This window comes from Saccopteryx leptura, chromosome X, assembly GCF_036850995.1.
Source record: "Saccopteryx leptura isolate mSacLep1 chromosome X, mSacLep1_pri_phased_curated, whole genome shotgun sequence".
In the NCBI taxonomy this organism is placed as follows: domain Eukaryota; kingdom Metazoa; phylum Chordata; class Mammalia; order Chiroptera; family Emballonuridae; genus Saccopteryx; species Saccopteryx leptura.
The window spans coordinates 132,165,801-132,178,270 of NC_089516.1; the positions used below are offsets into that span (position 1 = coordinate 132,165,801).

The 12,470-nt window shown below is 40.6% G+C and overlaps 1 protein-coding gene across 2 annotated transcripts in view; it reads left to right on the forward strand.

Annotated features, from left to right (window-relative positions):
• The window catches only part of FHL1 (four and a half LIM domains 1), a 73,303-nt gene that overhangs the window by 11,325 nt on the left and 49,508 nt on the right, over positions 1-12,470 (forward strand). The window contains exon 1 of one of the 2 annotated variants that reach the window (XM_066357400.1): positions 5,929-5,946. The exons of the other annotated variant lie outside the window; for it this stretch is intronic. The gene's annotated coding sequence lies outside the window, so the exon portion shown is untranslated. Of the gene's footprint in view, positions 1-5,928; positions 5,947-12,470 lie in introns of those variants that run through there. 2 annotated transcript variants of the gene reach the window in all.

Here is a 12,470-nt window from a genome sequence, read left to right on the forward strand (position 1 = left end):
CCTATGCTCTTTAAAAAGAAAAAGATAAAGTTACGTAAATGAATAGGACATAGAAGAATTCCTGCTATTTCAGTTCATATTTTGTATCCCTGTGTAGTGAGAAGGCTAGCATTTTTCCTGTGACTTAAAGCGTCTTCTGACAGCAAATTGGGCAAAAAATTATTTGTCTGTGGTCAACTTTGAATTCTGGATAATAATGGATATTGGAGCCCGGAAGAGTAGCTAATACTAAGTAGTAGCTCCAGTAAACCTTTGACCTCCTATAGGGCTACCTTCTGAGATCTTTCAGAATCCCCCTTTTTACAAATAGTGCTAGGTAGACCAGTGGTTTCTAACTGGGGCAATTTTGCCCCTAGGAGACATTGAACAATGTCCAGAGACATTTTTGGCTGTTACAACTTGGGATTTGGTATACCTCTGAAAAGCAAGGATGCTGTTTTAATATTCTATAGCACACAGGGAAGCTCTCCCAACAAAGAATAATCGGAACCAAAAAGTCAGTAGTGCTGAGGTTGATGTAATTTCCTCGACAAAATGCGATAAAATGTAACTTCAGGAGAGTAGAGAACAATGACAGTGTTCTGGTGGGACTTGACTAGTTTGCTGAGCTCACTTCACTAGTCCTGGACCTGAATAATTAAAAGACCGTATCAGCCTGACCTGGCAGTGGTGCAGTGGATAGAGCATTGGACTGGGATGTGGAGGACCCAGGTTCGAGACCCCGAGCTTGCCAGTTTGAGCGCGGGCTCATCCATTTTGAGCAAGGCTTACCAGCTTGAGCCCAAAGTCGCTGGCTCGAGCAAGGGGTCACTCATTCTGCTGTAGCCCCGCTCCCATCAAGGCATATATGAGAAAGCAATCAATGAACAACTAAGAGCCGCAATGAAGAATTGATTCTTCTCATTTCTCTCCCTTCCTGTCTGTCCCTCTCTCTGTCTCTGTCAATAAATAAATAAATAAATAAAATGCTTTTTTAAAAAAAAGACCATAACAGCTACCATTGATGGGAATTACTGTACTTTGTGCCATGATATATTCTCTTCATTTTATAAATAAGGAACCAGGCTTAGAGTGGTAAAGTAACTTGCCTTGGGTCTCACAGCTGGTCGATGTTGGAAGTAGACAGCAAAAGATTGTATACTCCTCAGAAGTTCATGGTTTTAAGCACAATGTCATACTGTCTCCTTTGTGGTGTGCTCTATTCAAAATCTTACTTAACAAAATCAAAATTACTAAATGTCCTGTATACCATTGAGCTTGCTTGAGAGTAATTGAAACCATGAACATTAAATTTAATTATACTTGAAGTAGCCAGGAGTAAGGGGAGAAGGAGAACCAATATTACTCAAAAGCCTACTACAATTCTAGAAAATGCATGAGTTGAATTTATAGCCATTATGTAATTTTACCTTACAACAACTCTGCAAAGTAGTTACACACATTTTACAGATAAGATTAGTTAAGTAACTTGTCTGAGATTGTACAACTAATAAGCAACAGATTTGGGATTTTACCTCAAGTTCTATAACTAAGCCACTGTCCCCTGCTGCTTGATCTAAAGCTTGAGGTTGATGAAGGGGATGAGCTGAGGAACAAGTTGCAGAGAAGTGAGTAACCAGTCCTATGAAAAGTATTTCAGAGGTACTGTGTTGTAGATACTGGAATATATTCAGGTAGAGAATGGAGAGGTGAGTTATTCTACCTTCCTCAACTGATGAGAACTGACTGCAACATGGAATTTGTTCTGGAGATCTTTCCAAACTAAGCCTGTCAGTCTCATTTTGGAGAGCTTCATTTAACATCTTACTTACATTTTTGGAACTCATTTTTCATAACCGTAAAACTGGAAGTTAGTGAATTGTGTTTACATCCTTTCTGCAGCCCACCTTCTACCTGCCACAGGACTGTCACATAGAATTTAGTAATGGCAATATTTAGACTTGTCATCTTCTTACACAATTTAAACATTTGTTTGTTTTCTGTGGAAGTTATTTTTATTAAAAAGTCATAAATTTGAATGCCTTTTATTTCTTCTTCTTGTCTGATTGCTGTGGCTAGGACTTCCAGGACTGTGTTGAATAAGAGTGGTGAAAGGGGCCACCCCTGCCTTGTTCCTGATCTTAAGGGGATTGCTTTTAATTTTTGCCCATTGATTATGATGTTGGCTGTGAGTTTGTCATAGATGGCCTTTATCATGTTGAGGTATGTTCCCTGTATTCCCACTTTGCTGAGAGTTTTGATCATGAATGGGTGCTGAATTTTATCAAATACCCCCATGTTTATGGCAGCATTGTTCACAAGAGAAAAGATCTGGAAACAGCCCAAGTGTCCTTCAGTGGATGAGTGGATTAAAAAGCTTTGGTACATATATACTATGGAATACTACTCAGCCATAAGAAATGATTGGATCATTTACAACAACATGGCTGTACCTTGATAACATTATACTGAGTGAAAGAAGTAAATCAGAAAAAACTAAGAACTATATGAATCCATACATAGATGGGACATAAAAATGAGACTCAGAGACATGGACAAGAATATGATGGTAAGGAGGGGTGGGGGAGGAAGGAAAGAGAGGGGTTGGGGGAGGGGAGGGACATAAAGAAAACCAGATAGAAGGTGACGGAAGACAATTTGACTTTGGGTGAGGGGTATGCAACATAATCAAATGTCAAAATAATTTGGAGATGTTTTCTCTGAACATATGTACCCTGATTTATCAATGTCACCGCATTAAAATTAATAAATTTAAAAAAAAAAAAAAATTAATTTAAAAAAAGTCATCAAGGCCCTGGCCGGTTGGCTCAGTGGTAGAGCGTCGGCCTGGCGTGTGGGGGACCCGGGTTCGATTCCTGGCCAGGGCACATAGGAGAAGCGCCCATCTGCTTCTCTACCCCTCCCCCTCTCCTTCCTCTCTGTCTCTCTCTTCCCCTCCCGCAGTCGAGGCTCCATTGGAGCAAAGATGGCCCGGGCGCTGGGGATGGCTCCTTGGCCTCTGCCCCAGGCGCTAGAGTGACTCTGGTCGCGACAGAGCTATGCCCCAGAGGGGCAGAGCATCGCCCCCTGGTGGGCAGAGCGTCGCCCCTGGTGGGTGTGCCGGGTGGATCCCGGTCGGGCGCATGCGGGAGTCTGTCTGACTGTCTCTCCCGTTTCCAGCTTCAGGAAAAAAAAAAAAGTCATCAAATTCATACTTGTGTTTTTGGAGGTATGTTTTTGTTTTGACAGCTAAATATTTAATTTTTGATGTGTTGTGTTTTAGAGCATAAAAACAGAAAAAAATAAACAGTGCATTAGTGATCATATTTCATCTGGCAAGCTTTTTGTGCAGGTAGATGAAGGACCTCATGTTTCATTTCATTTACTTTAAATTGGAAAGTAATTTTAACCATGATTCTCAAGGGCCAGGATGCTGGGGGAGGGGAGGAAGAAATGTTGTTTAGATAAAATGCACATTTTGATTTTCATAGAAGACTGTGAACCATTGATTTTGATTGTAATAATAATGTCCTGTTTCTGACTACAGCAATCAGTCACTTGAGTAGTCAGCTACTGTGTATACTGTCTGATTTTTGTGTCCCACCCACCAGTGTTTTCAGAATAGACTTGAGAGACCTGATCAAACTGGTAAGAATGCACTAATATTTGCCTGACCTGTGATGGTGCAGTGGATGAAATGTCAACCTGCAACAGAGAGGTCTCAGGTCATACACTCCGGACTTGCCAGGTCAAGGCGCATACGGGAAGCAACTATGAGTTGATATTTCCTGCTCTGCCCTTCCACCTTTCTCTCTCTCTCTCTCTCTCTCTCTAATCAATAAATACAGTCTTAAAAAGCAAGAGTACACTAATCATTTTCAAAATGTTATTTTTTAATGATGAGTGGTACTTTTTCTTTGTAGAAAAATGCAGAAAATAAAGGAAAGTCTAAAGAAGAAAATAGAAATCAGTTATAAGCAACCACCAAGGAATTAGTGGCAAGATGTTTTGTATTTTTTTTTTTACAGGGACAGAGAGGGACAGATAGGGACAGACAGACAGGAACAGAGAGATGAGAAGCATCAATTATCAGTTTTTTGTTGTGACACTTTAGTTCAGGGGTCGGGAGCCTATGGCTCGCGAGCCAAATGTGGCTCTTTTGATGGCTACATCTGGCTCGCAGACAAATCTTTAATAAAAAAAATAATAACGTTAAAAATATAAAATATTCTCATGTATTACAATCCATTCATTTTCTACCGCTCATGTTCATGGTTGCAGGTGGCTGGAGCCGATCACAGCTGTCCTCCGGGACAACACCAAATTTTTATTGTATAATGCTTAACGTACATGGGTCATTGTATGGCTCTCTCGGAATTACATTTTAAAATATGTGGTGTTCATGGCTCTCTCAGCCAAAAAGGTTCCCGACCCTTGCCTTAGTTGCTCATTGATTGCTTTCTCATATGTGCCTTGACAGAGGGCTTTCAGCAGACTGAGTGACCTCTTGCTCAAGCCAGGGGCCTTGGGTCCAAGCTGGTAAGCATTTTGCTCAATGCCAGATGAGCCCACACCCAAGCTGGCAACCTCGGGGTCTCAAACCTGGGCCCTTCTGCATCCCAGTCCGACGCTCTATCCACTGTGCCACGGCCTGTATTTCTTTTGAAAGTGCAGTGATTCTGACCTGTGGTGGTGCAATGGATAAAGTGTCAACCTGGAACACCAAGGTTGCCTGTTCAAAACCCCAGGCTTGCCTGGTCAAGGAACATATGGGAGTTGATGCTTCCTGCTCCTCCCCCCTTCTCTCTCTCTCTCTCTCTTCTCCAAAATGAATAAATAAAATCTCTTAAAAAATAGAGTGCAATGATTTTTTAAATGATGGACTCAAAGTCTTTTGCAAAATCTCAAACCTGTAAGTATAGTCTATGTTATTTATTTATTTTTTTACCAATTTTTTTTTTTTTTTTTTTTTTTTTTTTGTGAAGAAACAGAGAGAGGGACAGATAGGGACAGACAGACCGGAGGGTAGAGAGATGAGAAGCATCAATTCTTTGTTGCAGCACCTTAATTGTTCATTGATTGCTTTCTCATATGTGCCTTGACCCCGGGGGCTTCAGCTGAGCGAGTGACCCCTTGCTCAAACCAGCAACCTTGGGCTCAAGCCAACGACATTTGGGCTCATGTCAGCGACCTTTGGGGTCATGTCTATGATCTCACTTTTCAAGCCAGTGACCCTGTGCTCAAGCTGAATGAGCCCATGCTCAAACTGGCAACCTCACAGTTTTGAACCTGGGTCCTCTGTGTCCTAGTCTGATGCTCTGTCCACTGGGTTACCATCTGGTCAGGTTACCAAAATATTTTCTGATTTATTGTTGCATCTCTAGATAGAAGTCATTGTCATGAGGAGTGAAATGAGAGCATTGCCAGGGAGTTGGAGAACTCTCCTGTGGCCGTTTTGTGTAATTCTCTTAAAATTTCTCCTCCACCTGACCAAGGTGGTTGCGCAGTGGATAGAACATCGGACTGGGATGCGGAAGACCCAGGCTTGAATCCCTGAGGTTGCTGGCTTGAAGCCCACCCAAGGTCGCTGACTTGAGCAAGGGGTAACTTGGTCTGCTATAGCCCCCTGGTTAAGGCACATGTGAGAAAGCAATCAATGAACAACTGAGGTGCCGCAATGAAGAATTGATGCTTCTCATCTCTCTCCCTTCCTGTCTTTCTGTCCCTATCTGTCCCTTTCTCTGTCTGTCTCTCTCTGTCCCTATCTCTGCTGTTAAAACAAAACAAAACAAAACAAAACTCTCCAATTTGAGTGATAGAATTTCAATGCCAGAAGGAGCTCTCAGTGGCCCCCATTTCATTTTACAGATGAGGAAACAGGCTCAAAGAAGTCACGCACGTGATACAAGGTCATATAATATGTTAATGTTGGAGATCCAGTTTGAAGTTGTAGGTCCTCCGTAGTAGGTAAGTTTTTATTTTCTAATTATGAACTTCTCACAGTCAGGAACATTTTGTTAGCTTCTCTTCAAAAAAAACAAAACAAAAAAAAAACAAGCTCTTATGGTGGAAGTATAGTAACTATACTAAAGGATACCAAAAAAAACAAGTATTTCCTAATTTCAGAAAATGATCAAACAGTTATGAGCAATACAGGAATTTTTCATATACTTTGTTTTATTGAAATTGAAGATTAGCCTGACAAGGCGGAGGCACAGTGGATAGAGCGTAGGCCTGGGAATCAGAGGATGCAGGTTTGAAACCTTGAGGTCACCAGCTTGAGCATAGGCTCATCTGACTTGAGTATGGGGATCACAGACATGACCCTATGGTTGTTGGCATGAGCCCAAGGTCACTGACTCGGTTGGAGCCCCCCCCCCCCACAAGGCACATAAGAGAAAGCAATCAATGAACAACTAAGGTGTCACAATGAAGAGTTGATGTTTTTCATCTCTTTTTCTCCCATCTATCTGTCCCTGTATCTCTCTCTCTCTTGCTACAAAATTATGTAATTAATTAAAAAAATGCTTCAGCTTTGCTTCCTCTTTCCCTGTCCTCTTCCGCCCTCTGTAGCTCACTCTGTCTCCTTCGTGTGTCTGTTTCACTCTTAGGGTAACCTGTTTTTTTTGGTCCAGCTGACTGCAGGAGTCTGTCTGACTGCCTCCCCGTTTCCAGCTTCAGAAAAATACAAAAAAAAAAGAAACTAAAGAGTACAGACAGACACAAATAGACACACACAGATGCACACACATGAATTCTAAAGTGTCAAATATTTTATATCACTAAGCCGTAGTAGTGGATTTAGACATCTGAATTAACATAATTTTGTTTTTAATAAACAGTTTCTAGGAAGTGCCCGGTAAAAATATTAGTTTTAAATACAGCGTGTCTTCGGGTTACAACAGTCTCAACATAGGACATTTGAGATGTGAGTGCTTTAGCATACTTTGTTAGTGTCAAACTTACAGACTGTGAGTGAACTAGTCTGGATGCATGGCAGACAAATACACAGAAACATGGTGTGTTTGTGTGTTTATGTTCTGGATTATGATTTTGCAATTGTTTTAGGATAGGTGAATGACTTAGGCTAGGATGTGTTCAGCTTACACCAAAATTTGAGTATATCACTGTCGTAGGAACAGAACTGTGTCATAACCCAGGGATGCCCTGTACTTGAAACGATAAAGTCCTCATCCACATAACTTCTTGAAGCTAAGGCTTCAGTGTAAGTTCCTTATCAAAGATTTACATCTCACCTGACCAGGCGGTGGCACAGTGGATAGAGCATCGGACTGGGATGCAGAAGGTCCCAGGTTCGAGACCCCGAGGTCGCCAGCTTGAGCCCAGGCTCATCTGGTTTGAGCAAAGTTCACCAGCTTGGACCCAAGGTTGCTGGCTCTAGCAAGGGGTTACTCAGTCTGCTGTAGCCCCACAGTCAAGGCACATATTGAGAAAGCAATCAATGAACAACTAAGGTGCCACAACAAAGAACTGATGATTGATGCTTCTCATCTCTCTGTTCCTGTCTGTCTGTCCCTATCTATCCCTCTCGCTGACTCTCTCTCTCTCCCTATAAAAAAAAAATTAAAAAGATTTACATCTCACCCTGGCCGATTAGCTCAGTGGGTTAAGAGCGTTGTTCTAAAAAGGCAAGATTTGTGGGTTCAGTCTCTGATCAGGACACAAAAAGGACCAGCTCAATGTTCCTTACTCTTGCTTCTCTGTCAAAAAAAAAAAAAAAAGAAAAAAAAAGAGATTCTATCCAGATGTCAGAGTCAATCTCAGTTTTCAGATCCCAGGACCATTCCCTTCTAGGCCACCAGCTTTCTCTCTCTCTCTCTCTCTCTCTCTCTTCAAAATGTTTATAAACCTGCCTGACCAGTGGTGGCACAATTGCAAAAGCATCAGCCTGGGACCCTGAGGACCCGAGTTCAAAATCCTAAGGTCACAGCCCCAAGGTCACTTGCTTGAGCAAGGGGTCACTCAACCTGCTGTAGCCCCCCCTCCCAGTCAAGGCACATACAAGAGCTGATGCTTCCTGCTCCTCCCCCCCTTCTCTCTCTCTTCACTAAGGAGAAGGAAGCATCAGCTCCTGTATGTGCCTTGACCGGGCAAGCCCAGGGTTTTGAACCGGCGGCTTCAGCGTTTTGGGTTGATGCTTTAACCGCTGTGCCACCACAGGTCAGGCATAAATATAATCTTTAAAAAATAAATAAAAATTCTTCTGGCACACTGGTTGAAAATTGCTGATCTATATAGATAAGCAGTTGGTCTTTGTTAGAGCCACTTATAAATATTTCCTCCTACTTTATTAAGGAATAATTAACAAGTATAATTGTATATATTTAAAGGGTAGAACATGATGATTTGATGTACATTGTGGAATGTTAATACCAAGTTTATTGAGCATCATTTGCATACAATAAACTATTTACTTAAGACATAATTTGACATGTTTTGGCAAATGTATGTACCCATGAAACCACTGCCACAATCCGGACATAGAATATTTTTATAACTCCCGCAAAAGTTTCCTCAGGCCCCTTTTACAGAACATTCCTCCCTCTGCACATGTCCCCAGGTGAGCAGTGTGCTGCTTTTGTGTGAGGGCCACTTTTTAAAAATTTTATTTTGAGAGTCACTTTCTAAACTTAGATTTGAAAATGTGTGGATCCTTCTCTATCCAAAGACCATGTTTATACCCAAAACACAATTTTCTTCTCTATGTTTAAGATAAAAAAAAATATCCTGATTGTCAAAAGATGAGTACTTAAGAAAATTGCCTGCAAGTATACTACCAGTGTCCTTATTATATCGTCTCTTTACATGGGATGGAAAGGAAATGACAACCAAAAGAGAAATTATTGTGATAACATGGAAAAGTAGTGTATGTTCTTCTGCAGTAGTTACAGCAAGATGTCAAATTCTTCAAGACCAGGACAAATAAAATAAGTTTAATTTTACTTCGTGTTGATTTGTAAAGTAAAAATGAAAAATGAGAATATTTTATAGATCAGTACCTCCAGCTAATGTGTGTATATTATCATTCAGAAATAATGCTATCTGTAGAGCTTTCCGAAAGACCTGAAACGGATTCAGAGTTTCCTGTGCGGTGGTGCATCATCTGTACCTGCTGGCACAGGAAGCGAGCTTTTACTGGGCTCAGCATTACTTTCCCGTTGACATAGTCAGTTGAACAAATAATTATTAGGCAATTTCAGGACCATACTATTCAGATGCAATTTGTCCCTTCCTCACTCAGCCTCTCAAAAAAATTCATGTCACTGTGCTGTCATGTCGATCTGGCTCTGTCCCCTTGCTGTTGCTGTCCTGTATCCAGGCTCCATCTGCCAATCCTGACTTCTGCCATCTTTCTTTCTGGATTTTCTTCCTCATCTTGTCTGTCTCCTGATGCCACTTCTTACAGTGTTCTGCTTTCTTATGATACAGCTGGGTTCTTTTTTGAGGGGGGTGGTTGTAAAAGCCCTTTTATAAAGCCATTTTAAAGCAAAACAAAAGTTTACAAAAGCAGAAAATATACAGAAAAATAATAACTTGCTTCATATGTCTCAAAAAGAAAAAAAAACCCAAAGAGGTCAGTGCCAACATGCTCAACAATAAAGGGTTTTCTTCCTTATGTTTTAATACAAAATACAAGCAAAGGATACACATGCTTAAAACAGCTCAGGAGCAGAGACACAGTCCTGAAAATCCTTCAAGAAAAGAAAAGGCTTTGTTTTTTCCTACCTGTGCAGGTACGTACAGAGACTGGGATAGGTATAAAACTAAGTATCACAAAAGATTATCACGAGGGTTAGTACAAGTTTATTAAGTATTATTTACATACATAAATTGCATTTATTAAGGAATATAATGTGTTGTATTTTAGCAGATGTACATGCCCAAACCACTGCTACAATCAGAACGTAGAATATTATCATTCCCACAGAAATTTCCTCAGTTTACCAGTACATCTAGCCTGACCAGGCGGTGGCACAGTGGATAGAGTGTCGGACTGGGATGTGGAAGGACCCAGGTTCGAGACCCCGAGGTCGCTGGATCGAGCAAGGGGTTACTCGGTCTGCTAAGGCCCGCGGTCAAGGCACAGATGAGAAAGCAATTAATGAACAACTAAGGTGTCGTAACCAATACATCTTGCATCTACATTTCATGAACATGGTCAAAATATCATGTTCATGCCTGACCAGGCAGTGGTGCAGTGGATAGAATGTCGGAGTGGGACACAGAGGACCCAGGTTCGAGAACCCGAGGTTGCTGACTTGAGCGCAGGGTCACTGGCTTGAGCCCAAAGGTCACTGGTTTGTGCAAGCGGTCACTCGCTCTGCTGTAGCCCCTGGGTCAAGGCACATATGAGAAAGCAATCAATGAACAACTAAGGTGCCACAATGAAAAACTGATGATTGATGCTTCTCATCTCTCTCTCCCTTTCTGTCTGTTCCTGTCTGTCTCTCTCTCTGTCTCTGTCACTAAAAAAAAAAAAATCATGTTCACTTTACCTCTACTTCATTTAAATTAAAAAAACAAACAAACCTTGGAATGACACTGTTTTTATAAACTTCACCAGACTAAGTCATCAACAGACTGACTAATTTCCCTCCGGCAGATACCATTTTGGAGACTTTTCTTACTTTTCGCTTTGTGGGCCATTGCATTTTTCAGACTCCTTTGAAGTTTGGAGCCAGGCTAGATAGAGGGTTGAGAGTTGTGAATGGTTGGTTATCAGATAATCAAAGTTAAATAAGTTTGCAGGGCTGTGTTATAGGCACCACAAATTATTTGGAAATAATTATTGAAACCACTAATTATTAAAAAGAAATGAGTGACTTACACTGTAATATTGCAATGAAATTTTCTTTTATAAAGCTAAAGTAATGAAAATTATCTTATTTTTCCTCAGAATGTACTGTAAAGGATTTTTAAAACACCTACAATATTTGTCAAAATCTATGGAATGCACAACATAAAGAGTGAAGCCTCATGCAAACTGTGGACTTGAATTAATACTTAATTTATCAGTATCGACTTACCAGTTGTGACAAAGATACTACAGTAATGCAGGATATTAATAACAGGAAACTGAGAGAGCATGTTGAGTATATGGAAACTATTGTATTTCCTGCTCAATTTTTCTATAATCTTAAAACTGCTAAAAATCTATTAATTAAAAAAAAACACCTTTGTACATTTCAGATTCAGAAATACAAAGAATATATGAGGTAATTTTTATTATTAACTTGTAGACAAAAGTGCAATGTTTATTTTTAAGTACCAGTAAAATAAGAGAAGTGCTTCTTGAGTAACATAACTTTGTATCTTTGTTCCTCTGAAAAGTGAAAGTGATTTTTCGGAAAGAGCGGCCCAGTACTGCTAACCACTGTTGGTTATTGTGAGTATTGGGTTTGGCTTGGGCACCTTTGTGCCATCTTTTCAATGAAGTGGGTCTCCAAAGTTGACAAATTCCCTGCCCTACAACCTAGTGAGCCCTTTTTACCCTTGCATTTGTGCTGCCACTGGCAACAGTGACAGTGAGTTTATGCCAACTCTGTGAGCTAATATCCAGGCCAGAGTTTGATTGCTGTGGACCAAAGGCTATTGCAGGGCTTGTAGAAGCATTGACCTCTGACACCAGAACCTCCATGCAGTTACTCAGTGTGGGCTGCTCTCCACTAAACTTGTGGGAAAAGATTATAATTTTAAAGGTCTTATTGTAAATGGTCTCCATATACTGGAACCGGGTGATTATTATGAGCAACCACAAGTTGCTGCTTTCTTAAGTTGTCTGTGAAACAGAACTTCTATGGTAGGCAGTAGTCAGTGTGGGGCAAGGGGTGGGAGGTTGGGTCTGAGAGGGACATTGAGACTGAGGGAGGTAAGTAAACATTATGGTGATGTTAAAGTCATCGGAAGGAAACCTGAAAGGGCATCAAGGATTAGAACATAAATGAGGGTGAAATACATCACACAATTACTTGAAAAAATACTAATGAGAGGGGATTTGGTTATTGAGTTCACCTATTTAACATAAAAATTTTAAAATTATTTTATTGAATTTATTGAGATGACATTAATAAAATACAGTTTTTTATTTTTTTAAATTTTCTTTAGGAAATTAAGTTTAGCAGGGTGACATTGACTAATAGAGTACATAGGTTTCTGGTCAACATCTCTATAGCATTTGAACTGTTGATTATGTTCTAATACCTATCACCCAAAGTCAAGTCATTTTCTGTTACCTGGTATTTGTTACTCTACTCCCTCCCACCCCTCCCCGACATCCCCCTTCCCCCAGGTAACCACTTCACTTTTACCTATGTCCATGAGTCTCAGTTTTCTGTCCCACCTATGTGTGAAATCAGCAGTTCTTAGCTTTTTCTGATTTACTTATTTCACTTGGTATAATGTTCTCAAGCTCCATCCATGTTGTCGTAAATGGCAGTATGTCATCATTCTTATGGCTGAGTAGTATTCCA